Source organism: Hyla sarda, chromosome 2 (genome assembly GCF_029499605.1).
Source record: "Hyla sarda isolate aHylSar1 chromosome 2, aHylSar1.hap1, whole genome shotgun sequence".
Taxonomy (NCBI): Eukaryota; Metazoa; Chordata; class Amphibia; order Anura; family Hylidae; genus Hyla; species Hyla sarda.
This window is the reverse complement of record NC_079190.1, coordinates 36,456,309-36,483,430: the sequence shown is the minus strand read 5'-3', so window position 1 is coordinate 36,483,430 and position 27,122 is coordinate 36,456,309. Positions and strand designations below refer to the sequence as shown.

At 47.1% G+C, this 27,122-nt stretch overlaps 1 protein-coding gene across 4 annotated transcripts in view; it reads right to left on the bottom strand.

Moving 5' to 3' along the window:
• Window positions 1-27,122, bottom strand: part of CNTN5 (contactin 5) — a 1,441,523-nt gene that overhangs the window by 32,252 nt on the left and 1,382,149 nt on the right. The gene's annotated exons all lie outside the window — the stretch shown is intronic.

The following is a 27,122-nucleotide window of genomic DNA, read 5'->3' as shown; positions in this document are numbered from 1 at the left end:
GTCAAAAAATTAACAGGCTATTTTAAACACGAGGGATTCGCAGCCCAGGTTTTATGCCTCAGCGCTATTAAGCATCCCACCCAGCCGTCTAGGGTCAGGATGTCACCGTATTACTCACAGCATCATTGAAATTCAGAGCCAGGGCTGTACTGTTACACTGTTTGTCCGCTTAGAAGGCACAGAATATAAATACATAAAAAAACAAATACTGACAGACAGTCAAAACAATTTCAAGAAGAGCCCAAGACATCTTGCCTCACCCACATTGGGCTTCGACGTGCTGCTCAACGATTTGCAAGGTGCAGATAGAGAGCAAATGTCTTGTCCCTACCCCCATCCACATGGTGGAAGAGCTGAGGAGACATGATGGATACGTTCTGACAGGACACCTAAGGATAAATTGTGGCGGGTTAATGTTTTGGGAAAAGCATAGGCAAGATGGGGATGGTGGGAGAACTTTCTCTACTAGCTATTCGAACTAGGACAGGTGTCTGTCAGAATTGGTTTGGAGAGAGCTGTGACAATGTCGAAATGACCTTTGCTGGGATAACAGGGATAAATATGGTGATGGATGTTTCCAGGCCTCTCTAGAAATTACAATAAATGGTCTTATTTACTACACGGGAAGATGGGTGATTTACTAGTCGACACCAACTCAAGTCTCACCAAGACTGACAATATTAGATAAATAGCATGGACCAAGGCATTATTGATGGTACTGTGTATGCTAGGACTGTATGCACTTCTTTCTGGTGGACAACATTATTAAGCATTTGTCTATTTGCACCTACCCCTCATGTAATGATTGGAGGGAGGAATAGTAGCATGATATGCCTATACCATAAACACACCAAGCGACTCTTTTAGACTTGTTCTTAGCACTTTCTAAGATGAAGAAGAAGCTTACATGAGTCCACAACACAGTTATGGTTGGTTGTTGATTAAAGAGAACCTTTCATGATCTTGTTACATTTTATAATCCTCCCAGTTCACTGCCCCCATCATGATAAACCTCCCCTGCCTTTATTTTTATTATTTTTTTCAGTTTTCTACCTTGATATTGCTCTGTATTTTCTGCTCAGTCAGATTGACAGACTGGGAAGGCGTGCTACCCAGCAGGCGTGATATCATCTGAAGCCAAACAGGGGAGAACTACCTCCCTCACAGTCCAGAGCAGTTCAATATGAGATAAGCCATGATTGGATAAGGCTGCACACCCTGGACCTTAGCATTTCCTGATTTTGGACTTCTGCCAGACCAGCAGGAGTCCAAAGTCTGTGCAAGAGGAGGGACATGTGCTCTGGACAAGTAGAGAGGCACCTAGTGGCATCTTTTTTAAACACAAATAAAACATAGAAAATTACGGTGCAAGCACTATCTTTTCTCCCGCTATTCTCCCCGGCGGTCCTGACAGCCGTCACACTACCGGGTCATAATGGTAGTGTGAAAGGGGCCTTGATCAGGTGAAAAAAGACAAGTTCTGTGTATCTTGTAAATATAGTCAATAGAATAAAATAGAATTAAATAATGAACAAATTGAGAATTTTCCTAATTAATTTTAGCCTTTATTTACTTTTTTCCTGCTTATTGCACAACTATGTTGTCTAATGCATGGACATATATATATATATATATACCGTATTTATCGGTGTATAACACGCACTTTTTAGGCTAAAATTTTTAGCCTAAAGTCTGTGTGCGTGTTATACGCCGATACACCCCAGGAAAGGCAGGGGGAGAGAGGCCGTCGCTGCCCGCTTCTCTCCCCCTGCCTTTCCTGGGGTCTAGAGCGCTGCTGTCGGCCCTTTTCACCCCCTGCCCGTTCTGTCCCCCTGACTATCGGTGCCGGCGCCGATAGCCAGGGGGAGAGAAGCGGCGCCGACAGCCAGGGGGAGAGAAGGGGCAGCGGCACCCATTGCCGGCGCCGTTGCCCCGTTGCCTCCCCCCATCCCCGGTGGCATAATTACCTGAGTCCGGTCCGCGCTGCTCCGCTGCTCCAGGCCTCCGTCGTGCGTCCCCGGCGTCATTGCTATGCGCTGAACGGCGCGGCGCATGACGTCAGTGCGCCGCGCCGCGCATAGCAACGACGCTGGAGACGCACGACGGAGGCCTGGAGCAGCGGAGCAGCGCGGACCGGACTCAGGTAATTATGCCACCGGGGATGGGGGGAGGCAACGGGGCAGCGGCGCCGGCAATGGGTGCCACTGCCCCTTCTCTCCCCCTGGCTGTTGGCGCCGCTTCTCTCCCCCTGGCTATCGGCGCCGGCACCGATAGTCAGGGGGACAGAACGGGCAGCGGCGCCGATAACCATGGGGTGAGAAGGGCCGACAGCAGCGCTCTAGACCCTAGGAAAGGCAGGGGGAGAGAAGCGGGCAGCGACGGCCTCTCTCCCTCTGCCTTTCCTGGGGGTATATCGGGGTATACACGCTCACACACGCACCCTCATTTTTTCATGGATATTTGGGTAAAAAACTTTTTTTACCCAAATATCCGTGGTAAAATGAGGGTGCGTGTTATAGGCCGGTGCGTGGTATACCCCGATAAATACGGTATATATATATATATAGATGTGATCATCATCATCATTTTGATCGATGATGACCTAACAAGATGTACTGCACTCCTGAGGTTCTGATAAGTTATCCTTACTTGTTACACAAACCAAATTTTAACATTACTTTTTATTACTCTTCAATTACTGGTTTTATCTTGTTGGGTTAACACTTTTAAAGGGGGGCTCTGTCCCTAGGCATCTTATCCCCTATCCAAAGGATAGGGAACAAGATGTCTGATTGCGGGGCTCCAGCCACTGGGGACCCCCGCAATCTCCGTGCTGCACCCGGCATTTGTTTAGAGCTTCAGGTTCAGTGCCGGAGGCTGGTGATGTCACGCCCATGCCTCCTCAATGCAAGTCTATGGGAGGGGGTGTGACAGCCGTAGACCTGCATTGAGGGGGCATGGCCGTGATGTCACGAGCGGGGTGTGGCCATGACGTCACCAGCCTCCACCCCACATCGCCAGTCATCTGGCACGGAGTGAAATTCGCTCTGTGCATTGGATGTCTGGGGTGCCGCAGCCGATCGTGGGGGTCCCCCGCTGGGTTCACACAACAAAATTTCTGGTCGGAATTTCCACCAGAGATTCCAAGGGGGGGGGGGGGGACGCCTGGACCATAAGGACTGCATTGCCTTCCCCATAGACCAGAATGCTTATCTTAGTGGATCTGCCAAAAAAATGTGTGTACATCTATGAGGACGACAATGCAGTCTGCACAGTTCTAGCATCACTCTCGGGAAATTCCAGCTGGAGATTCTGTGATGTAAACCTGGCCTAAGCTATATCTGCTGGGCCCCCAAGCACAATCTGTAACAGAGCCCCCACCTACCTAGTGCCTTTTAATATACTGGCATCTTCTTATATTGCATACAGGCCTTTGGTTTTCCTATGGCAAAATGACCTGGGTACCATTGCTACCTCTAAGTTCACTATTTATTCATAGGCACGCACAGACTAATATAGGAAAGTGAGTAAAAATCGGATTTCTTGTTGAGCATGAATATTATGTTCTAAATGAATATCTGCACCCTTTTAGGCGGGTGGGCTAGTGACCTGATTAAGCGCACAGCGACGCCGAGGAGCCGGCCTTGTGGCATTTCATGTGATTGCAAATGCTGGTTGACATTAACAGATAGAGGACAATCCTAGACGGTAAAGTGACGTCTGTCATAGTTGGTCATTTACACATGGATAATTTGTCTGGAAGGCAGGAAAAAGAAATCCAAACTCTAGTTAGATGAGCAAAGCTGTCATTCCTTGTCCTTTAGACCAGACGGCACAAGAGCCTCGGTAATCAAAGAGGAACTTTCAGGATTACTCCACAAGAGTAAAGGGTTAATCAGTGAACCTCAATGTCAAGAGCTTGGGGTGAGGGAGTGGAATTCGCCAAATCACTTGGATGTAGCAGACACATATAGAAGTGCTGGTCACTATGAACAGTGCCACAACCAGTTTAAGGGTGTACTTATTATTTTACAAGAGTGAAATGGATGTTGAATAACTACTGATAAATTCCAATACTTTTTACGTCTAACGTGAGTATAATTAAAGAGGCCTGGTCTTATTTACTTTGTGTAGTTTATAATAAGTTATCCATGGGGGATCGTCATTGGATATAATGGGGGAGATTTATCAAAACCTGTGCAGAGGACAGGTGGTGAGTTGCCCATAGCAACCAATCAGATTGCTGCTTTCATATTTCAGAGACCTTTTCAAAATGAAAGACGCAATGTGATTGGTTGCTATGGGTTACGATCTGTGGTCATTCCAAAAAAAAATTTGTTTTTTTTTTGCTAGCCCACCAATTCCAGAAATGAAGAGGTTTTACTATTTTATCTGCACTTTTCACTGAACGATCAGATGAGAGGGAATTTATTGCAAAATGGGGTCTAGTGCTAGGCTTGGGAGTGAATAAAAAACTAAGGGGGTATGCATTATTATTTTATTATTATTATTAAAATATATATATATATATATATATATATATATATATATATATATTACAATTAGAGATGAGCGAACTTACAGTAAATACGATTCGTCACAAACTTCTCGACAGTTGATGACTTTTCCTGCGTAGATTAGTTCAGCTTTCAGGTGCTCCGGTGGGCTGGAAAAGGTGGATACAGTCCTAGGAAAGAGTCTCCTAGGACTGTATCCACCTTTTCCAGCCCACCGGAGCACCGGAAAGCTGAACTAATTTATGCAGGAAAAGTCATCAACTGCCGAGCCGAGAAGTTTGTGACAAATCGAATTTACTGTAAGTTCGCTCATCTCTAATAACAATTTTAAAAAGTAATTATATAATTATTAATATAAATATAATAATAACTATAATAATAATAATATATTATTATTATACTAATAGTCATATCCTAGGCTACCCTTTGGAATTTATGATTTATGATCTATAATTTTTTAGCATACGTTTCTTTGAAGGAAAAAAATGCAGCGTAAACATAAGCCTATAACAAAACATTTATTATTACAATTGTTAACATCTCTGCACCTATAACCAATAATGAATCCATAATCTACTTTGGCCCAGCAGCTGTCTGTCGCTGGGTGCTATAATGTACAGTAGCTTGTTTTGCTCCAGCTATTTGTTATTGAATATATTTTCATCTTTTTTCCATTGTTCTTCATTCAGTTCTATCTCAATATGTCATTCTGCCTATCAGGAACCATATCCTTTACTTACATTAAAAAAAATCATTGAAGACAATCTCACACTCGTTAAAGTAAAGTAATAATAGTCTGGATGTATTATCGGTTTTACAGAACACTTGTATATAAGAACACTTCCAATATACTTCAATAAAGCTGAGACGAGAGTTTGCTGTCAATGTTGAATAAAAGATATTAGTCGATCTTTGGAAATCTTGCCTCAGGCCGATCCCATACAACACGAGTTGTCATATATCCAGTGTTCTATTTATGATGTACAACAAAGAAGAGACAAGTCGGAGAGAAAATGAATAGACAACTGGTTTTACTCAGTATGAAAGATACACGGACTTATAGGAACCTGGGTGCAGTATCCAAATGGGGGCGGGATAAATATTCCCCCTGCAGGACAAATGTAGTATTACATAATGGCCGCTATGTAATCAGTCAGACAAACTTAAAGAATTACTGCAGCCAAATACAACTTATCCCCTAATTCTGAGACCCCCCCACAATCTCCTGTACGGGGCCCCGGCATGTATCTCTATGGGAGAGGCAGAGATGCAGCGTTCGTGCAGCCCCGCCTCTCCCATAAAGCTGAATGGAGGGGGCGTGTCTTTCGACCTCTTAGGCTGCTTTCACACTATAAAAACACTTCCGTTATGAACGCCGTTAGGAAATCGGCAGTTATACGGCTGGTACAAAATCACTATCGGCCGTTAGAAAATCCCATTATAGTCTATGGGATTTTTCTCATAGCCGTTTTAACCCGTTATCGCCCGTTATTAATAACGGCCATTATTTTATTTTGTGCATGCACTAATTCTCCCGTTACTATCGCACGTCACAAAATAACGGCCGTTATTAATAATGGTCGATAACGGGTTAAAACTGCTATTAAAAAAATCCCATAGACTATAATGGGATTTTCTAACGGCTGTTAGTGATTTTGTACCGGCCGTATAAATGCCGATTTCCTAATGGGCGTTCATAAGGGAAGTACCGTATTTTTCGCCCTATAGGACGCACCGGCATATAAAACGCACCCAATTTTAAAGGTGCAAAATCTAGAAAAAAAAGATTCTGCACCCAACAGTGATCTTCAACCTGTGGACCTCCAGATGTTGCAAAACTACAACAAGGGCTGTCCCGGCATGCTGGGAGTTATAGTTTTGCGCAACATCTAGAGGTCCGCAGGTTGAAGACCACTGGAAAGGAGGTAATACTTACGTGTCCCCGCCGCTCCGGACTTCTTCCCCGGGATCCACGCTCTCCGTCACCGTCATCACGTCGCTACGCACGCCGCTTCTATTGGATGACGGGATGGCGTGCGCGACGACGTGATGAAGTCGCAGGACAGCGCCAGCCAAGCAGGGGATCCCGGCACGGAGCAGACACCGAGGAGGCAGGTCCCTCCCGGTGTCCTGTAAGCTGGTTGGGATGCAGCGATTTCACTGCGGCGGGCCCGAACAGCCCGACTGAGCAGCTGGGTTAGTGTCACTGTCCCTTCAGACGCGGCGGTCAGCTTTGATTGCCGTGTCTGAAGGGTTAATACAGGGCATCACCGCAATCGGTGATGCCCTGTATTAGCCGCGGGTCCCGGCCTTTGATGGCCGCAGGGACCGACCCGATAGGTGTGTATTCGCCGTATAAGACGCACCAAATTCCCCCCCCCCCAGTTTTGGGGAAGAAAAAGTGCGTCTTTTACGGCGAAAAATACGGTATATTTATAGTCTGAAAGCAGCCTTAGTGAGGTTGACGACACGAGCATTAGCCACGCAGGGCCGTGGCAGTGCTGGGTCCCCTGTACGGGAGATCATGGGGGTCCCAGCAGTCAGACCTCACGCAATCAGACACTTATCCGCAGGATGGTTGCGGCCATCTTGGATCACCGGTACATGCGCAGTAGAAGTAAATTGAGAATGGGGAAGCGGAGGGGATTGTATAATTATGTATGAGCGGGTCGAGCGCTGAGACGTCACAGTACCCGAGGCCGCCATCAGCACAATCAGGAACATAATGGAGGTACGCCGCAACAGATCAAGGCATGGTAGGCAGCATTTTAATCAGTGTCACCCGCACTGCCAGCCAGTACCACTAGTTAGTGCGGGTGACTTTGCTGAGCATGCTATTAGTTACTATGCTTCATTTGAACTCCCTCAAGGACTATCATCTAGCTTTCCCAAACTCCTGAACAGCAAATCTTTCTAGTAATGCAGTGATAAAAAAAAAAAAAAAAGGTCATGGAATAACTAAGATATGTATAAATATAGATATTTCTTGGATAAATGCAGCACATTATTACTTTAGTACACATTTTATACTATGACAGGTGACCGCTTTTCTTATGCCTTCCTCCCGTCTTTTAACCATCACTTAACCATAGGAACTTCAGGGAAAGCGTAATGATGTCTCTCCTCCTCCAACTACAAGCATCTATTAAACATCTCAGTACATAATAATTCACTAAGTTCTCACAGGGAGAACATTTAAATAAATGGTGGTGGTATAAGAAAACATGACTGTATAATATAGTAGCGGTGCGGCTTAACCAAGTCAATCCATTTCTATAAAACAAGTCACTATACATTATAGAACACAGTAAAACATCTAATGAAATCAACTATGCTGAAAAAGTTTTCTCAAGTAGAAACACATTTGAATTCTGTTTTATATGCTAATGAATGCAGCCGCCTCTTTGATGCAGTGCTATATCTTCTATTTTCTTCATTTTAATAGCCGGAATTCGATTCCTCTTTGGCGATTGCAATGAATTTAATTTATTTAATATCCTCCTACAATAGTGACTGCTCACCAGATTACGTGCCGTACAGATTAAGTTACGGCCTAGCGCTGCAGTGTATATAAATATATGCGGCGCTGATATCACGTCGGTAAGTTATACCGCGGCTAATCAAAGGAGTACAGACTTGTAAGGGATCAGAGCTGCGTGTCCTCTGTGGACATATGAGGAATGCAAGTTCAATCAAGGTAAAGCTTACTGCCAAATTATGCATGCGCGTATGGCGGCACAAGCGTGCACTGTTAAAGGGGAATTCAGGGATATACAGTGGGGCAAAAAAGTATTTAGTCAGCCACCAATTGTGTAAGTTCTCCCACTTAAAAAGATGAGAGAGGCCTGTAATTTTCATCATAGGTATACCTCAACTATGAGAGACATAATGAGGAAAGAAAAACTAAATACTTTTTAAATAATTTCTTTGTAAATTATGGTGGAAAATAAGTATTTGGTCACCTACAAACAAGCAAGAGTTCTGGTTCTCACAGACCTGTAACTTCTTTTTTAAGAGTCTCCTCTGTCCTCCACTCATTTCCTGTATTAATGGCACCTGTTTGAACTTGTTATCAGTATAAAAGACACCTGTCCACAACCTCAAACAGTAACACTCCAAACTCCACTATGGACAAGACCAAAGAGCTGTCGAAGGACACCAGAAACAAAATTGTAGAGCTGCACTAGGCTGGGAAGACTGTTGGAGCAATTATTAGAAAATAGAAGACATACAAGACCACTGATAATCTCCCTCGATATGGGGCTCTACGCAAGATCTCACCCCGTGGTTTTAAAATGATCATAAGAACGGTGAGCAAAAATCCCAGAACCACATGGGGGGACCTAGTGAATGACCTGCAGAGAGCTGGGAACAAGGTAAAAAAGGCTATCATCAGTAAGACACTACGCCACCAGGGACTCAAATTATGCAGTGTCAGACGTGTCCCCCTGCTTAAGCCAATACATGCCCGGGCCTGTCTGAAGTTTGCTTGAGAGCATTTGGATGATCCAGAAGAGTATTGGGAGTATGTCATATGGTCAGATGAAACCAAAGTAGAACTTTTTGGTAAAAACTTGTCATGTTTGGAGGAGAAAGAATGCTGAGTTGCATCCAAAGAACACCATACCTACTGTGAAGCATGGGGGTGGAAACATCATGCTTTGGGGCTGTTTTTCTGCTAAAAGACCAAGACAACTGATCCGTGTAAAGGAAAGAATGAATGGGGCCATGTATCATGAGATTTTGAGTGATAACCACCTTTCATCAGCAAGGGCATTGAAGATGAAATGTGGCTGGGTCTTCAGCATGACAATGATCCCAAACACACTGCCCGGGCAATGAAGGAGTGGCTTTGTAAGAAGCATTTTAAGGTCCTGGAGTTGCCTAGCCAGTCTCCAGATCTTAACCCCATAGAAAACCTTTGGAGGGAGTTGAAAGTCCATGTTGCCCAATGACAGCCCAAAAACATCACTGCTCTAGAGGAGATCTGCATGGAGGAATGGGCCAAAATACAACCAACAGTGTGTGAAAACCTTGTGAAGACTTACAGAAAACATTTGACCTCTGTCATTGCCAACAAAGGGTATATAACAAAGTATTGAGATGAACTTTTGTTATCGACCAAATCCTTAGTGTCAGGAACCGGACTGAAAGCGGGTAGTGGATCCTCTGTGTTAGTGAGGCGATGGCGTGGGCCGTACCAGGGGACCAGTTCTAAGAAGTATCTGGTTTTCACCAGAGCCCGCCGCAAGGCGGGATGGACTTGCTGCGGCGGTAACTCCCAGGTCGTATCCCCCGATAGCGCCTCAACCACACTAACAGCTGAGATAGGCATAGTACACAAGGACAAGGTGAAGGCAAGGTTGGACGTAGCAAAAGGTCAAGGCAGGCGGCAAAGGTTCGTAGTCAGGGGCAAAGGCAAGGGTCTGGATACACAGGCTTGGGAATACACAGAACGCTTTCTCAGGGCACTAGGCAACAAGATCCGGCAAGGACAGGAAGGGGAAGTGGGTTTTTATATGTTTGGGGGTGATTAGCACTGATTGGGCCAGGCACCAATTAGTGGTGCACTGGCCCTTTAAATTTCAGAGAGCTGGCGCACGTGCGCCCTAAAGAGCGGGGCTGCGTGCGCCGGGACATGACAGCAGGGGAATGGGGCAGGTGAGAGGACTGGGATGCGACCCACGGACGGGCGCGTCCAGCCACGCGGATCGCATCCCCACCGGTGACAACAGAGCAGCGCTCCCATTCAGCGGGTCCGACCGGGGCGCTGCACGAAGAAGAACGCCGCGAGCATTCCGGGGAGGAGCAGGGACCCAGAGTGCTCGGCGTAACAGTACCCCCCCCTTTGGTCTCCCCCTCTTTTTGGAGCCCAGGAATCTGCGGACAAGCTCTTTGTCCAGAATGTTGGCCTCAGGTTCCCAGGACCTCTCTTCTGGACCACAATTCTCCCAGTCAATTTAAAAAAATCTTTTACCTCGGACGATCTTGGAGGCGAGGATCTCTTTGATAGAGAAGACATCAGAGGAGCCAGAAACAGGAGCAGGAACAGTGACCTTGGGAGAATAACGGTTGAGTATAAGAGGTTTGAGAAGAGATACATGGAAAGAGTTAGGAATACGAAGAAAAGAAGGAAGGTGGAGCTTGTAGGACACAGAATTGATTTGGTTTTTGATTTTAAATGGCCCGAGGTAACGAGGACCCAACTTGTAGCTAGGGACACAAAACCGTATGTATTTGGCAGAGAGCCACACTTTGTCACCAGGGACAAAGACAGGAGGAGTTCTTCTCTTTTTATCCGCATGTCTCTTCATACAAGAAGAGGCCAGTAAGAGCAACTTGTGAGTCTCCTTCCAGATAGAGGAGAAGTCCTGGGTTAATTGATCCACGGCAGGAACTCCAGAAGAAGTGGGAATGGGGAGGGGGGGCAGCGGGTGACGGCCGTACACCACAAAAAATGGAGATTTGGCGGAAGATTCAGAATTTTTTAAATTGTACGAGAATTCAGCCCAGGGCAGAAGGTCGACCCAATCATCTTGGTGGGAGGAGACAAAATGTCGCAAGTAGTCACCAAGAATCTGGTTCGCTTGTCCACTTGTCCATTGGATTGGGGGTGATAGGAGGAAGAAAAATTTAATTTGATCTTTAATTGATTACAGAGAGCTCTCCACAATGTTGACACAAATTGAACGCCTCTGTCACGATGCCGGCTGGCAGGTAGTGGATCCTCTGTGCCAGAGAGGGATTGGCGTGGACCGTGCTAGTGGATCGGTTCTAAGTCACTACTGGTTTTCACCAGAGCCCGCCGCAAAGCGGGATGGTCTTGCTGCGGCGGTAGTGACCAGGTCGTATCCACTAGCAACGGCTCAACCTCTCTGACTGCTGAAGATAGGCGCGGTACAAGGGAGTAGACAGAAGCAAGGTCGGACGTAGCAGAAGGTCGGGGCAGGCAGCAAGGATCGTAGTCGGGGGCAACGGCAGGAGGTCTGGAACACAGGCTAGGAACACACAAGGAAACGCTTTCACTGGCACAATGGCAACAAGATCCGGCGAGGGAGTGAAGGGGAAGTGAGGTATAAATAGGGAGTGCACAGGTGAACACACTAATTGGAACCACTGCGCCAATCAGCGGCGCAGTGGCCCTTTAAATCGCAGAGACCCGGCGCGCGCGCGCCCTAGGGAGCGGGGCCGCGCGCGCCGGGACAGGACAGACGGAGAGCGAGTCAGGTACGGGAGCCGGGATGCGCATCGCGAGCGGGCGCTACCCGCATCGCGAATCGCATCCCGGCTGGAGACGGTATCGCAGCGCACCGGGTCAGTGGAGCTGCCCGGAGCGCTGCGGTAGCGAGAGAGAAGCGAGCGCTCCGGGGAGGAGCGGGGACCCGGAGCGCTCGGCGTAACAGTACCCCCCCCCTTGGGTCTCCCCCTCTTCTTAGAGCCTGAGAACCTGAGGAGCAGACGTTTGTCTAGGATGTTGTCCTCAGGTTCTCAGGATCTCTCTTCAGGTCCACAGCCCTCCCAATCCACCAAAAATAACTTTTTTCCTCTGACCGTCTTGGAGGCCAGTATCACTTTCACTGAGAAGACGTCAGAAGAACCGGAGACAGGAGTGGGAGAAACTAATTTGGGAGAGAAATGGTTGATGATGAGTGGTTTAAGAAGAGAGACATGAAAGGCATTAGGAATACGGAGAGAAGGAGGAAGAAGAAGTTTGTAAGAGACAGGATTAATTTGGCACAAGACTTTGAAGGGACCAAGATAGCGTGGACCCAGTTTGTAACTGGGGACACGAAAGCGGACATATTTAGCGGAGAGCCATACCTTGTCTCCGGGAGCAAAAATGGGGGGAGCTCTTCTTTTCTTATCGGCAAACCTTTTCATGCGAGATGAAGCCTGTAAAAGAGAATCTTGGGTCTCTTTCCATATGGTGGAAAGATCACGAGTCACTTCATCTACCGCGGGCAAACCAGAGGGCAAGGGAGTAGGGAGGGGGGGAAGAGGGTGACGGCCGTACACCACGAAAAATGGGGATTTGGAGGAAGATTCAGAGACTCTAAAGTTATACGAGAATTCGGCCCATGGTAGAAGATCTGCCCAATCATCCTGGCGGGAGGAAACAAAATGTCGTAAATAATCACCCAAGACCTGGTTAATTCTTTCTACTTGTCCATTGGATTGAGGATGATATGCAGAAGAAAAGTTTAATTTAATCTTGAGTTGTTTACAGAGAGCCCTCCAGAATTTTGACACGAATTGGACGCCTCTATCCGAGACTATTTGTGTGGGCAACCCGTGAAGACGAAAAATGTGTACAAAAAATTGTTTAGCCAACTGAGGCGCTGAAGGAAGACCAGGAAGAGGGATGAAATGTGCCATCTTGGAGAATCGATCAACGACCACCCAAACAACAGTGTTGCCACGGGATGGGGGTAGGTCTGTAATAAAATCCATACCAATCAGAGACCAAGGCTGTTCGGGGACAGGCAGAGGATGAAGAAAACCAGCGGGCTTCTGGCGAGGAGTCTTATCCCGAGCACAGACAGTGCAGGCTCGCACAAAGTCCACGACATCCGTCTCCAGAGTCGGCCACCAATAGAAGCGAGAGATGAGTTGCACAGATTTCTTGATGCCTGTATGACCTGCGAGATGGGAGGAGTGACCCCATTTGAGGATTCCGAGGCGTTGGCGTGGAGAGACGAAGGTCTTTCCTGGAGGAGTTTGCCTGATGGAGGCTGGAGAAGTGGAGATCAGGCAGTCAGGAGGAATGATGTGTTGCGGAGAGAGTTCAACTTCCGAGGCATCCGAGGAACGAGAGAGAGCATCGGCCCTAATGTTCTTATCGGCAGGCCGAAAGTGAATTTCAAAATTAAATCGGGCAAAGAACAGAGACCACCTGGCCTGGCGAGGATTCAGCCGTTGGGCAGACTGGAGATAGGAGAGGTTCTTGTGATCGGTGTAAATAATAACAGGAAATCTTGATCCCTCCAGCAGATGCCTCCATTCCTCAAGTGCTAATTTAATGGCTAGAAGCTCTCGATCCCCGATGGAGTAGTTCCTCTCCGCCGGAGAGAAGGTCCTAGAAAAAAACCCACAAGTAACAGCATGCCCGGAAGAATTTTTTTGTAGAAGGACCGCTCCAGCTCCTACAGAGGAGGCATCAACCTCCAATAGGAAGGGTTTAGATGGGTCAGGTCTGGAGAGCACGGGAGCCGAAGAAAAGGCAGACTTGAGCCGTTTAAAGGCGTCTTCCGCTTGAGGAGGCCAAGACTTGGGATTGGCATTTTTTTTGGTTAAAGCCACGATAGGGGCCACAACGGTAGAAAAATGTGGAATAAATTGCCTGTAATAATTGGCGAACCCCAAAAAACGTTGGATAGCACGGAGTCCGGAGGGGCGTGGCCAATCTAAGACGGCAGAGAGTTTGTCTGGATCCATTTGTAGTCCCTGGCCAGAGACCAAGTATCCTAGGAAAGGAAGAGATTGGCATTCAAACAGACATTTCTCTATCTTGGCATAAAGTTGATTGTCACGAAGTCTCTGAAGAACCATACGGACATGCTGGCGGTGTTCTTCTAGATTGGCAGAAAAAATCAGGATATCGTCCAGATATACAACAACACAGGAGTATAAGAGATCACGAAAAATTTCATTAACAAAGTCTTGGAAGACGGCAGGGGTGTTGCACAGGCCAAAGGGCATGACCAGATACTCAAAGTGTCCATCTCTAGTGTTAAATGCTGTTTTCCATTCATCCCCCTCTCTGATGCGGATGAGATTATAAGCACCTCTTAAGTCCAGTTTGGTAAAGATGTGGGCACCTTGGAGGCGATCAAAGAGTTCAGAGATGAGGGGTAGAGGGTAGCGGTTCTTTATCGTGATTTTATTAAGACCGCGGTAGTCAATGCAAGGGCGTAGAGAGCCATCTTTTTTGGACACAAAGAAAAATCCGGCTCCGGCAGGAGAGGAGGATTTACGGATAAAGCCTTTTTTTAAATTTTCCTGGATGTACTCCGACATAGCAAGAGTCTCTGGGGCGGACAGAGGATAGATTCTGCCCCGGGGTGGAGTAGTGCCCGGGAGGAGGTCAATAGGACAATCATAAGGCCTGTGAGGAGGTAGAGTCTCAGCTTGTTTTTTGCAAAAAACATCCGCAAAGTCCATATAGGCCTTAGGGAGACCGGTTACAGGGGGAACCACAGAGTCACGGCAAGGGGTACTGGGAACCGGTTTTAGGCAGTCCTTGAAACAAGAGGGCCCCCAACTCTTGATCTCCCCAGTGGACCAATCCAGGGTTGGGGAATGGAGTTGAAGCCAGGGTAGTCCAAGGAGGATTTCGGAAGTGCAATTGGGGAGGACCAAAAATTCAATCTTCTCGTGATGAGGTCCGATGCACATTAGAAGGGGCTCCGTGCGGAAACGTATGGTACAATCCAATCTTTCATTGTTTACACAATTGATGTAGAGGGGTCTGGCGAGACTGGTCACTGGGATGTTGAACCTGTTGACGAGAGAGGCCAAAATAAAATTTCCTGCAGATCCGGAATCCAAGAAGGCCATAGTAGAGAAGGAGAAGGCAGAGGCAGATATCTGCACAGGCACAGTAAGACGTGGAGAAGCAGAGTAGACATCAAGGACTGTCTCACCTTTGTGCGGAGTCAGCGTACGTCTTTCCAGGCGGGGAGGACGGATAGGACAATCCTTCAGGAAGTGTTCGGTACTGGCACAGTACAGACAGAGATTCTCCATGCCGCGTCGTGTCCTCTCTTGAGGTGTCAGGCGAGACCGGTCGACCTGCATAGCCTCCACGGCGGGAGGCACAGAAACGGATTGCAGGGGACCAGAGGAGAGAGGAGCCGGGGAGAAAAAACGTCTTGTGCGAACAAAGTCCATATCCTGGCGGAGCTCCTGACGCCTTTCGGAAAAACGCATGTCAATGCGAGTGGCAAGATGGATGAGTTCATGTAGGTTAGCAGGGATTTCTCGTGCGGCCAGAACATCTTTAATGTTGCTGGATAGGCCTTTTTTAAAGGTCGCGCAGAGGGCCTCATTATTCCAGGATAATTCTGAAGCAAGAGTACGGAATTGTACGGCGTACTCGCCAACGGAAGAATTACCCTGGACCAGGTTCAGCAGGGCAGTCTCAGCAGAAGAGGCTCGGGCAGGTTCCTCAAAGACACTTCGAATTTCTGAGAAGAAGGAGTGTATAGAGGCAGTGACGGGGTCATTGCGGTCCCAGAGCGGTGTGGCCCATGACAGAGCTTTTCCAGACAGAAGGCTGACTACGAAAGCCACCTTAGACCTTTCAGTAGGGAACTGGTCCGACATCATCTCCAAGTGCAGGGAACATTGGGAAAGAAAGCCACGGCAGAATTTAGAGTCCCCATCAAATTTATCCGGCAAGGATAGTCGTAGACCAGAAGCGGCCACTCGCTGCGGAGGAGGTGCAGGAGCTGGCGGAGGAGATGATTGCTGAAGCTGTGGTAGTAGCTGCTGTAGCATCACGGTCAGTTGAGACAGCTGTTGGCCTTGTTGCGCTATCTGTTGTGACTGCTGGGCGACCACCGTGGTGAGGTCGGCGACAACTGGCAGAGGAACTTCAGCGGGATCCATGGCCGGATCTACTGTCACGATGCCGGCTGGCAGGTAGTGGATCCTCTGTGCCAGAGAGGGATTGGCGTGGACCGTGCTAGTGGATCGGTTCTAAGTCACTACTGGTTTTCACCAGAGCCCGCCGCAAAGCGGGATGGTCTTGCTGCGGCGGTAGTGACCAGGTCGTATCCACTAGCAACGGCTCAACCTCTCTGACTGCTGAAGATAGGCGCGGTACAAGGGAGTAGACAGAAGCAAGGTCGGACGTAGCAGAAGGTCGGGGCAGGCAGCAAGGATCGTAGTCGGGGGCAACGGCAGGAGGTCTGGAACACAGGCTAGGAACACACAAGGAAACGCTTTCACTGGCACAATGGCAACAAGATCCGGCGAGGGAGTGAAGGGGAAGTGAGGTATAAATAGGGAGTGCACAGGTGAACACACTAATTGGAACCACTGCGCCAATCAGCGGCGCAGTGGCCCTTTAAATCGCAGAGACCCGGCGCGCGCGCGCCCTAGGGAGCGGGGCCGCGCGCGCCGGGACAGGACAGACGGAGAGCGAGTCAGGTACGGGAGCCGGGATGCGCATCGCGAGCGGGCGCTACCCGCATCGCGAATCGCATCCCGGCTGGAGACGGTATCGCAGCGCACCGGGTCAGTGGAGCTGCCCGGAGCGCTGCGGTAGCGAGAGAGAAGCGAGCGCTCCGGGGAGGAGCGGGGACCCGGAGCGCTCGGCGTAACAGCCTCTATCCGAGACCATATGCGTGGGAAGCCCGTGAAGACGAAAAATCTGCAGAAAAATTGCTTCGCCAACTGTGGAGCAGAAAGAAGGCCAGGAAGCGGAATAAAATGAGCCATTTTGGAAAAACGATCAACGACCACCCAGATGACAGTGTTGCCATGGGATAAAGGAAGGTCAGTGATGAAGTCCATGGCTATGTGGGACCAAGGTTGTTAAGGCACCGGCAGAGGAAGGAGAAGACCTGCAGGCTTCTGGCGTGGGGTCTTGCCACGTGCACACACTGTACAGGCTCGTACGAAATCGGTCACATCCTTTTCCAGGGAAGACCACCAATAGTGTCTGGCAATCAACTGTATAGATTTTTTGATTCCAGCGTTATCAACCAGAAGGGAGGAATGGCCCCATTTGAGGATCCGGAGGCGAAGACGTGGAGGAACATACGTTTTTCCTGGAGGGATAGACACCAAAGAAGCAGGAGCAGAAGAAATCAGACACTCAGGGGGGATGATGTGCTGAGGAAGGGTCTCAGCTTCTGAGGCATCGGTGGTACGTGATAAAGCATCAGCCCTGACATTCTTTTCTGCGCGACGAAAATGGATTTGAAAGTTGAAACGGGCAAAAAACAACGACCATCTAGCCTGGCGAGGATTTAGCCGCTGGGCGGATTGAAGATAAGACAAATTTTTGTGATCTGTATAGATGGTGATGGGATGAAGGGATCCTTCCAAAAGATATCTCCACTCCTCAAGTGCCAACTTAATAGCCAATAGTTCACGGTCTCCTATGGAATAGTTTTTTTCAGGAGGAGAAAAGGTTTTGGAGAAAAATCCGCAAGTGATGTTTTTTCCTTTAGCGGATTTTTGTAGGAGAGCAGCTCCGGCTCCAACTGAGGAGGCATTAACCTCGAGGAAGAAGGGCTTCAGAGGATCTGGTCTGGACAAGACTGGAGCAGAGCAGAAGGCGGCTTTGAGGTGGTTAAAGGCTTCCTCCGCCTGTGCCGGCCAGGATTTCGGATTAGCATTTTTTTTAGTTAGTGCTACAATAAGAGCAACGATGGTGGAGAAGTGGGGAATAAATTGACGATAATAATTTGCAAATCCGAGAAATCTTTGGATAGCTCATAGGCCAGTGGAACGAGGCCAATCTACTACCGCCGATAGCTTATCAGGGTCCATTTGAAGACCTTGACCAGACACAATGTATCCCAGGAAGGGGAGACTGCTGCGTTCAAATAGACATTTCTCAATTTTGGCGTAAAGATGATTTTGATGTAGTTGCTGAAGCACTTGACAGACATGAAGGCAATGTTCCTCTAGGCTGGAGGAATAAATGAGGATGTCATCAAGGTAGACTACCACACAGGAATACAGCATGTTTCGAAAAATCTCATTTACAAAGTCCTGAAAGACTGCTGGGGCGATGCAAAGTCCAAAGGGCATGACAAGGTATTCAAAGTGACCATCTCTAGTATTGAAGGCGGTTTTCCATTCATCACCTGTACGAATATGGATGAGGTTATATGCGCCCCTTAGATCAAGTTTGGTGAAAATCTTAGCTCCCCGCAGTCGGTCAAAGAGTTCGGAGATGAGAGGCAGAGGATAGCAATTTTTTACTGTAATTTATATTAAGACCGCGGTAGTCAATACAGGGGAATAGAGATCCATCTTTTTTGGCAACGAAGAAAAATCCAGCTCCAGCTGGAGAAGAAGATTTCCAGATAAAACCTGAGGTTTTCCTGAATGTACTCTGTCATGGCTTGTGTTTCCAGGGCAGAAAGTGGGTAAATCCTACCACGGGGCGGTGTGGTACCAGGGAGCAAGTCGATAGGGCAGTCATAGGGTCTATGTGGAGGTAAGACCTCTGCTTGCTTTTTACAAAAGACGTCAGAATAGTCCTGATAGGCCTTAGGAAGACCTGGCAATGGAGAAGCGATGGAGACTTGATTGACAGGAACCGACTTAAGACATCGCTTGTGGCAGGACGGTCCCCAACTCTTAAGGTCCCCAGTGGCCCAGTCGAGGATAGGAGCGTGACGCTGGAGCCAGGGCAAGCCGAGAAGAATTTCTGAAGTACAATTGGGCAATACAAAAAATTCAATATTTTCAAGATGGTGAACAATGTTCATGAGCAGAGGTTCAGTGCGATAATGCACGGTGCAGACCAGTCTCTCTCCATTCACCGAGGCAACGAAGAGAGGTTTGACGAGATGGGTAACAGGAATATTGTACTTGTTGATGAGTGAGGCCTCGATGAAATTTCCTGCTGAACCAGAGTCCAGAAAGGCCACAGCAGAGAAGGAGGACTTAGTGGGCAAGGAAATCCGTACTGGAATAGTAAGACGTGGAGAGGAAGAATTCACATCTAGTAACGCCTCTCCCACGTTCACTAGGTGCGCGCGTTTCCCAGACGCGGAGGACGAAGAGGACAGTCCTTTAAGAAATGCTCAGAGCTCGCACAGTATAGACACAAGTTCTCGTCCCTACGGCGAGTCCTCTCTTGTTGGGTCAGGCGAGACTGGTCCACTTGCATGGCCTCCTCAGCGGAAGGCACAGTAACAGATTGCAAAGGATGCTGAAAGAGAGGAGCCAGGCGCGGATTATGCCTGGTGCGAACAAGATCTTTTTCCTGGCGAAGCTCCAGGCGTCTTTCAATGTAGCGCATATCAATGCGGGTAGCCAAATAATTAGATCAGACAGGGAAGAAGGTATCTCTCGTGCGGCCAGACAATCCTTGATGTGGCTGGATAAACCTTTCTTGAAGGTCGCGCAGAGAGCCTCATTATTCCAGGCCAACTCAGAGGCCAGAGTACGGAACTGTACAGCATATTCGCCCACTGTGGAGTCTCCTTGGACGAGGTTTAGCAGGGCTGTTTCAGCGGAAGAGGCACGGGCAGGTTCCTCAAAGACACTGCGTAGTTCGGTGAAGAAGGACTGGATGGTAGCAGTAGCAGAATCGTTGCGGTCCCAAAGCGGTGTGGCCCAGGACAAGGCCTTTCCAGATAGCAGACTGACCACAAATGCCACCTTAGACTGTTCAGTGGGAAAGTGGTGTGGCATGATCTCCAGGTGCAGCCAACACTGGGTCAGGAACCCACGGCAGAGCTTAGAATCCCCATCAAACTTGTCAGGTAGAGACAGGCGGACTCTGGGCGTGGAGGCGGCAGCTCGCTGTGGAGGATGCTGGAGCTGGCGGAGGAGATGGTTGCTGCTGTGGAGGTAGAAGCTGCTGGAACATAACAGTCAACTGTGACAGCTGCTGTCCTTGTTGAGCAATCTGCTGGGACTGCTGGGCGGTCACGGTGGGGAGGTCAGCGAGGCTTGGCAGTGGTACCTCAGCGGGATCCATGGACGGATCTACTGTCAGGAACCGGACTGGAAGCGGGTAGTGGATCCTCTGTATAAGTGAGGCGATGGCGTGGGCCGTACCAGGGGACCGGTTCTAAGAAGTTACTGGTTTTCACCAGAGCCCGCCGCAAGGCGGGATGTACTTGCTGCGGCGGTAACTCCCAGGTCGTATCCCCCGATAGCGACTCAACCTCACTAACAGCTGAGTTGGGCGTAGTAAACAAGGACAAGGCAAAGGCAAGGTTGGACGTAGCAAAAGGTCAAGGCAGGCGGCAAAGGTTCATAGTCAGGGGCAACGGCAAGGGTCTTGATACACAGGCTTGGGAACACACAGAACGCTTTCTCAGGGCACTAGGCAACAAGATCCGGCAAGGACAGGAAGGGGAAGTGGGTTTTTATATGTTTGGGAATGATTAGCACTGATTGGGCCAGGCACCAATTAGTGGTGCACTGGCCCTTTAAATTTCAGAGAGCCGGCGCGCTCGCGCCCTACAAAGCGGATCGAATCCCCACCGGTGACAACAGAGCAGCGCTCCCGGTCAGCGGGTCCGACCGGGGCGCTGCACGCAGAAGAACGCCGCGAGCGCTCCGCGAGGAGCAGGGACCCAGAGCGCTCGGCGTAACACTTAGTTTCCACCATAATTTGCAAATACATTTTAAAAAAATCAGACTTTATGTATTTTTTTTCTCATTATATCTTTCATAGTTGAGTTATACCTATGATGAAAATTACAGGCTTCTCTCATCTTTTTAAGTGGGAGAACTTGCACAATTAGTGGCTGACTAAATACTTGTTTGCCCCACTGTAGCTACTGGCCAAATGACAGCTTTAAAATATATATGACAGCTTAAAGGGTGGTCTTATCAGAGCAACCCCTGTTCATATACCCTATTAGATCAAATAGACATCAAACAGGGCTACTATCAAGCCATGTATTAAAGGAGAAGTCTCATCCTAACCATTACTGAAAAACAGACCCCCAGCCATGACCCCTCCATATTAGATCTCTATAGAAGAGTTGAGGATTGCCGAACCGCTCTCCCATAGACCTATATTGAGGGGCGTGGCAGTCCCCACTTCGGGCGGGGGTCGCGACATGCCACTCTCGGGGTGAGCTAGGGCCACGTACACGAGATCATGGGGGTCCCAATGGTCGGATACCCTGCAATCTAAAACTTATCCCTATCCTGAAGACAGGGGATAAGTTTTTCAGTAATGTTTAGGATGAGAAATCTCCTTTAAAGAAACACTCCGATAATATTTTTATGTTATATGTATAGGCTATAATTAGAGAATAACATAGAGGTTTTTGTGTATGCCTTGTGCTTACCTGTCTTAGCTGATGTGGCAGGTTTGGATGCAGAACGTGCAAAAAAACGTGCTGTTATAAAATGGCCTATTATTTAAATCAAGTATTTTTTGTTAGACATAACTTTAAACAATTTTTATACCATCCAGAACACAATCCTGCCCAGCTGCAGCATCATCTTTGTCCCGGCTGAAGCACAGGCTGGAACAAAATCCAGAAAGTGAGGGGGGGACTAGCACTCCTCTGTGCTCCTGTCCTATCAGACTGCAGCATGAAAACAGAGAGGAGGGGGTTACAGAGTAGCCTGCAGTGATCAGGTGAAAACACTCAGCTGCACAGTAGACTCAGGGAGGAAGTGAATTCATGGTGAGTGAGGGTGGGCTCAGTGCTTGCCTCAGACACGCCCCTTCCTGAGCAGTGGATGTCAGAATGAGTGAGAAGAAGAACAGAGAGATTTGTGAGCCAAATACAGAAGCTAGACACATAAAAAGACATGTAAAGAATCTGCATGACCTAGTGAGTAACATATAGCAGCATTATTATTATTCTTTTTTTTTCTTTTGCTAGCCATTCTCAGAGCTTGTATGGTAGCACATGAAAGCTTTATAGCAGTGTTTCCCAACCAGTGTGCCTCTAGCTGTTGCAAAACTACGACTCCCAGCATGCTGGGAGTTATAGTTTTGCAACAGCTGGAGACACACTGGTTGGGAAACTCTGCTTTTCAGCTTGGTACTAGGTCTGTGCACTCTCCATGCACCGCAGTACAGACTCAGAACACCCCTCCTCGCCTGTATGCATGGGCCTTGTAGTTCTTTTCCTTGCCGCTCAGTAAGTAGTGCTGATTTGTTTTTTCAGGCCTTGGGTTGTGGAATGACTAATTAAACTTCCAATGTGTCCATTACACAGCTGCAGCCATTAAACTGCAAATTTTTTGCTAATGAAGCATAAATAAAAACAGTGTGCAAAATGTGATATTCCATATGTGGGGAAGACATAGGAGCGCTGGAAAGTGGAAACTCCGCAGCGTCCGTCTCCAATCCCGCACCCCCTAGCGCTACCTATAATTGTGGCATGACATTAGTAACTGTCTCTCCGCAGGTTCTGGCAGTGGCTTTAATTAAATAGGCCGTAGGTTGTCTTTCCCGAGCCTCATGGGTTTGCGCGCCATGAGGAGGTAAACATCATATTAGAACCTAACGCCTGACTTATAAGACTAGTTTCCGAAGTGAAGAATGAAAAAGTCATTAGTGAGCATCAAACAAAAGTAAATAAAGCCGCTATGAGATATTAAAGGGAAACTCCGGAGGGGGATATTTTCTTTTAAATCTACTGGTGCCAGAAAGTTATACAGATGTGTAAATTACTTCTATATAAAAATCTTAATCCTTCCAGTACTTATCAGCTGCTGTATACACCACAGGAAGTTGTGTAGTTCTTTCCAGTCTGACCACAGTGCTCTCTGTTGCCACCTGTTGCCACCATGTCAGGAACTGTCCAGAGCAGGACAGGTTGCCATGGGGATTTTCTCCTGATCTGGAAAGTTCCTGACATGGACAGAGGTGGCAGCAGAGAGCACTGTTGTCAGACAGAAAATAAATTCAAAAGAAAAGAACTACAAAACTTCACTGTAGTATACAACAGCTGATAAGTACTGGAAGGATTAAGATTTTTATATAGAACTAAATTACAAATCTATACAACTTTCTGGCACCAGTAGATAAGAAATTATTTTTTTCCCTCCAGAGTACCCCTTTTAAGTGTGGGAAATGAACTTGTGCCATGGTATATGTGAGGGCAAGCGATCCAGAGAGATGGGCTGTATAATGGAGACATTGGGCTGTTTTTATTCTAATGATTTCTTTTTTGAGTTCTAGATTTAAGATTGATTTGGTTATTGGTAGAAATTATACATCTAAAAGTTTTAGGGAAGGGTCACGTGTGCCATATTTTGCTATGTATTTTATGAAGCTGATTTTTCTTCTCGGTGACTTCAATGAGGAAAATAAGCAGCAAAGTTTGGCATGTGTGATCCTACTCTTAAGGTACATAGTTTCCTAAAGTGAATGTCTAATCTTAAAGGGAAACTACCATTACTTTCATGATGTCCTAACCACAGGCAGCATGAAAAAAGATACAGGCTCCCTTGGCAAATGATTCACACTACTGGCTGGGAATGGGCTGTTAGTCATTGAGGTAGGTCACCGGGGGCTTTACCCCGCCCCACTAACCCTGGCTGACTGATCTTTCCCTGTATTTGTATAGGGAGAGATCTATCAATCAAGCCTGGAGGGTCAGGGATAAGCCAACGAGGACCTCCCCAATGACTTGGAGCCATGTTCTGACCACTGAACACCAACCTGCAACCTGCTCCTCATTTTATGCTGCCTGTGGTTTGGACTACATTAAAGTGATAACAGATTACCTCTTTAAATGGGCACTATTCTCTCTCCCTATATATAGATAATAACATGATCCATACTACTTACCACTAGTGGTCCCTCTACTGTCTAACACATTGTCTTGTCCCTGCAGCTATTGCCTGTGTGTCTCTGTACCGAGACATAATACAGGAAGTGTGGGCAGGACAAGCTGGGCTCTGTGCAGGCTCCTGGCTTGTCAATCATCCTGCTGAATAAGTCACCGGGCTTGTCCCAGAGCCTCGGTGCACAGAGAAGCCAGCTGTCAGCTCTGAGGATTGAGGGAGGAAGTTCCCATATGAGATGTGAGGGCAAACAAGGGAATGCCCCCTCCTTCTCTGTGAACTGCATGCAGTGGGAGCAACATAAACAAGGGGATAGGAGTCATAAAAGGATGAAAACCAAGCTTTAGGCATACGGACAGGATCAGCAGTGTGGGAAATGGACCAGTTGTAAGCCTGGAACATTTTTATTTGTAATATCATGACAGGTGCACTATCAAGTTTTTACGTTAAAATATATTTTTAAAGAATTGTTAATATTTTTTTTTTCAAATTTTCCCGTTTACTACCTATATTATAAAACAATTCTACCTGTACGCCCTGCGCCTGCTCCCGTGATATAATGTGGGGTCATATCGGGTTGGTCCCAGCGGCTAATGGTAGCCGTGACCCGTGGCGGTGATGTCCGTAATTAACCCTTTAAATGCGGCAATCAAAGTTGATAGCCGCGTTTAAAGTTTAAAAAAAAAAAGCATTCCCGGCAGTTGGGCTGATCATAACCACTGCGGTAAACCTCGGTGTCCCGATCAGCTGTGCAGACATGAGGAGGGTCCCTACCTTCCTCCTCAGCGTCCGATTGTCATTTGATTGCTCCATGCCCAAGAGCGCTAAAAGCACTGATCAATGCAATGCTATGGTATAGCATTGATCAGTGTCTGCAATCAGACTACTGCATGTTATAGTCCCCTAAGGGAGCTATAACAGAGCAAAAAAAGTGTAAAAATATAGTTATTATGTGATTTAACCCCTTCCCTAATAGAAAATTGATTCACCCCCCTTTTCCCATTTAAGAAAAAAATATATCTAAATAAAAATAAATACAAACATATATGGTATCGCCACATGTGTAAATGTCTGAACTATAAAAATATATTGTTAGTTAAACCGCACGGTCAATGGTGTACACGTAAAAAAAAAAATCCAAATTCAAAAATAGCATGTTTTGTTTCACTTTTTATACCATAAGATATTAATAAAAAGCAAAAATTCCGATCCAAACAAAAATGCTACCGATAAAAACTTCAGATCTCTTCACAAAAATTAGCCCTTATACCACCCAGTATGTGGAAAAATAAAAAAGTTATAGAGTCAGAAGTGGACATTTTTAAAATATAAATTTTCGGGCATGATTTTTACCAGAAGTAAAACAAAATCAAACCTATATAAGTAGGGAATCATTTTAATCGTATGGACCTACAAAATAAAGATAAGGTGTAATTTTTACCAAAAAATGCACTGCACAGAAACGGAAGCCCCCAAAATTACAAAATGGCATTTTTTTTTCAATTATGTCCCACAAATATATATTTTTTGTTTCACCGTAGATTTTTGGGTAAAACGACTGATGTCATTAAAAAGTAGAATTGGTTTGTGCAAAAAACAAGCCATCAAATGGGTCTGTAGGTGCAAAATTGAAAGAGTTATTATTTTTAAAAGGTAAGGAAGAAAAAACAAAAGTCCTTAAAAAGGCCTTAAAAAGGCTCAGTCCTTAAGGGGTTAAAAAATATATTTTCTATGTTTTATTTGTGTTTAAAAAAAAAGCTGTCACTAGGTGTCTCCCTACTTGTCCAGAGCACATTGTCCCCCATCTCTTGCACAAACTTTGGGCTCCTGCTGTTCTGGCAGAAGTTCAAAATCAGGAAATGTAGTCTGGAGTGCTGAGGGGTGTGTGTGCAGCCTTATCCAATCATAGCTCATCTCACACAGTGAACTGCTCTGGGCTTTGTGTAGCAGAGTGAGGGAGGAAGTTCTTCCCTGTATGGATTCAGATGATGTCACGTCTGCTGGGGTAACGCCCCTTCCCAGTCTGTGAATCTGACTGAGCAGAAAATAAAGAGCAATATCAAGGTAGAAAACAAAAAAATAACAAAAATAAAGGCAGGGGGTGGTTTATCATGATGGGGGCAGTGAACTGGGAGGATTATAAAATTTAACAAGATCATGACAGGTTCTCTTTAAAGGGGTAGTCCAGTGGTGAAAAACTTATCCCCTATCCTAAGCATAGGGGATAAGTTTGAGATCGCAGGGGGTCCGACCGCTGGGGCCCCCTGCGATCTCTCTGTACGGGGGCCAGGCTCTCCGGCCAGATAGCGGGTGTCGACCCCCGCACGAAGCAGCGGCCAACACGCCCCCTCAGTACATCGCTATGGCAGAGCCGGAGATTGCCGAAGGCAGCGCTTCGGCTCTGCCATAGAGTTGGATTGAGGGGGCGTGTCGGCCGCCGCCTCCTGTGGAGGTCGACACTCCCCCTTCCCGCGGGCTGTCGGGGCTCCGTACAGGAGATCGCGGGGGGCCCCAGCGGTCGGACCCCCCGCGATCTGCAACGTATCCCCTATCCTTAGGATAGGGGATAAGTTGTTCACCACTGGGTCACCACTGGACTACTCCTTTAAGGATTGGGTTAGGGACCTCTACCCTACAGCATTACAGTGAAAGGTGACACCAGTAGATAGATGAAACAACAACAAGACCATGACAGGTATTCTTTAAATCCCCTTTCTGATGCTCGCTTTGAACTTTAGCAAGTTGTCTTGACCACATCTACATGCCTAAATGTATTAAAGGGGTACTCCACTGGAAATTATTATTATTATTATTATAATTTTATTTATTTTTTTATCAACTGATGCCAGAAAGTTAAATATATTTGTAAATTACTTCAATTTAAAATCTTAATACTTCCAGTACTTATCAGCTGCTTCAGCTGCTATATGCTACACAGGAAGTTCTTTTCTTTTTGAATTTCCTTTCTGTCTGACCACAGTGCTCTCTGCTGACACCACTGTCCATTTTAGGAACTGTCCAGAGCAGGATAGGTTTGCTATGGGGATTTGCTCCTGCTCTGGACAGTTCCTGACATGGACAGAGGGGTAAGCAGAGAACACTGTGGTCAGGCAGAAAGGAAATGGAAAAAGAAGAGAACTT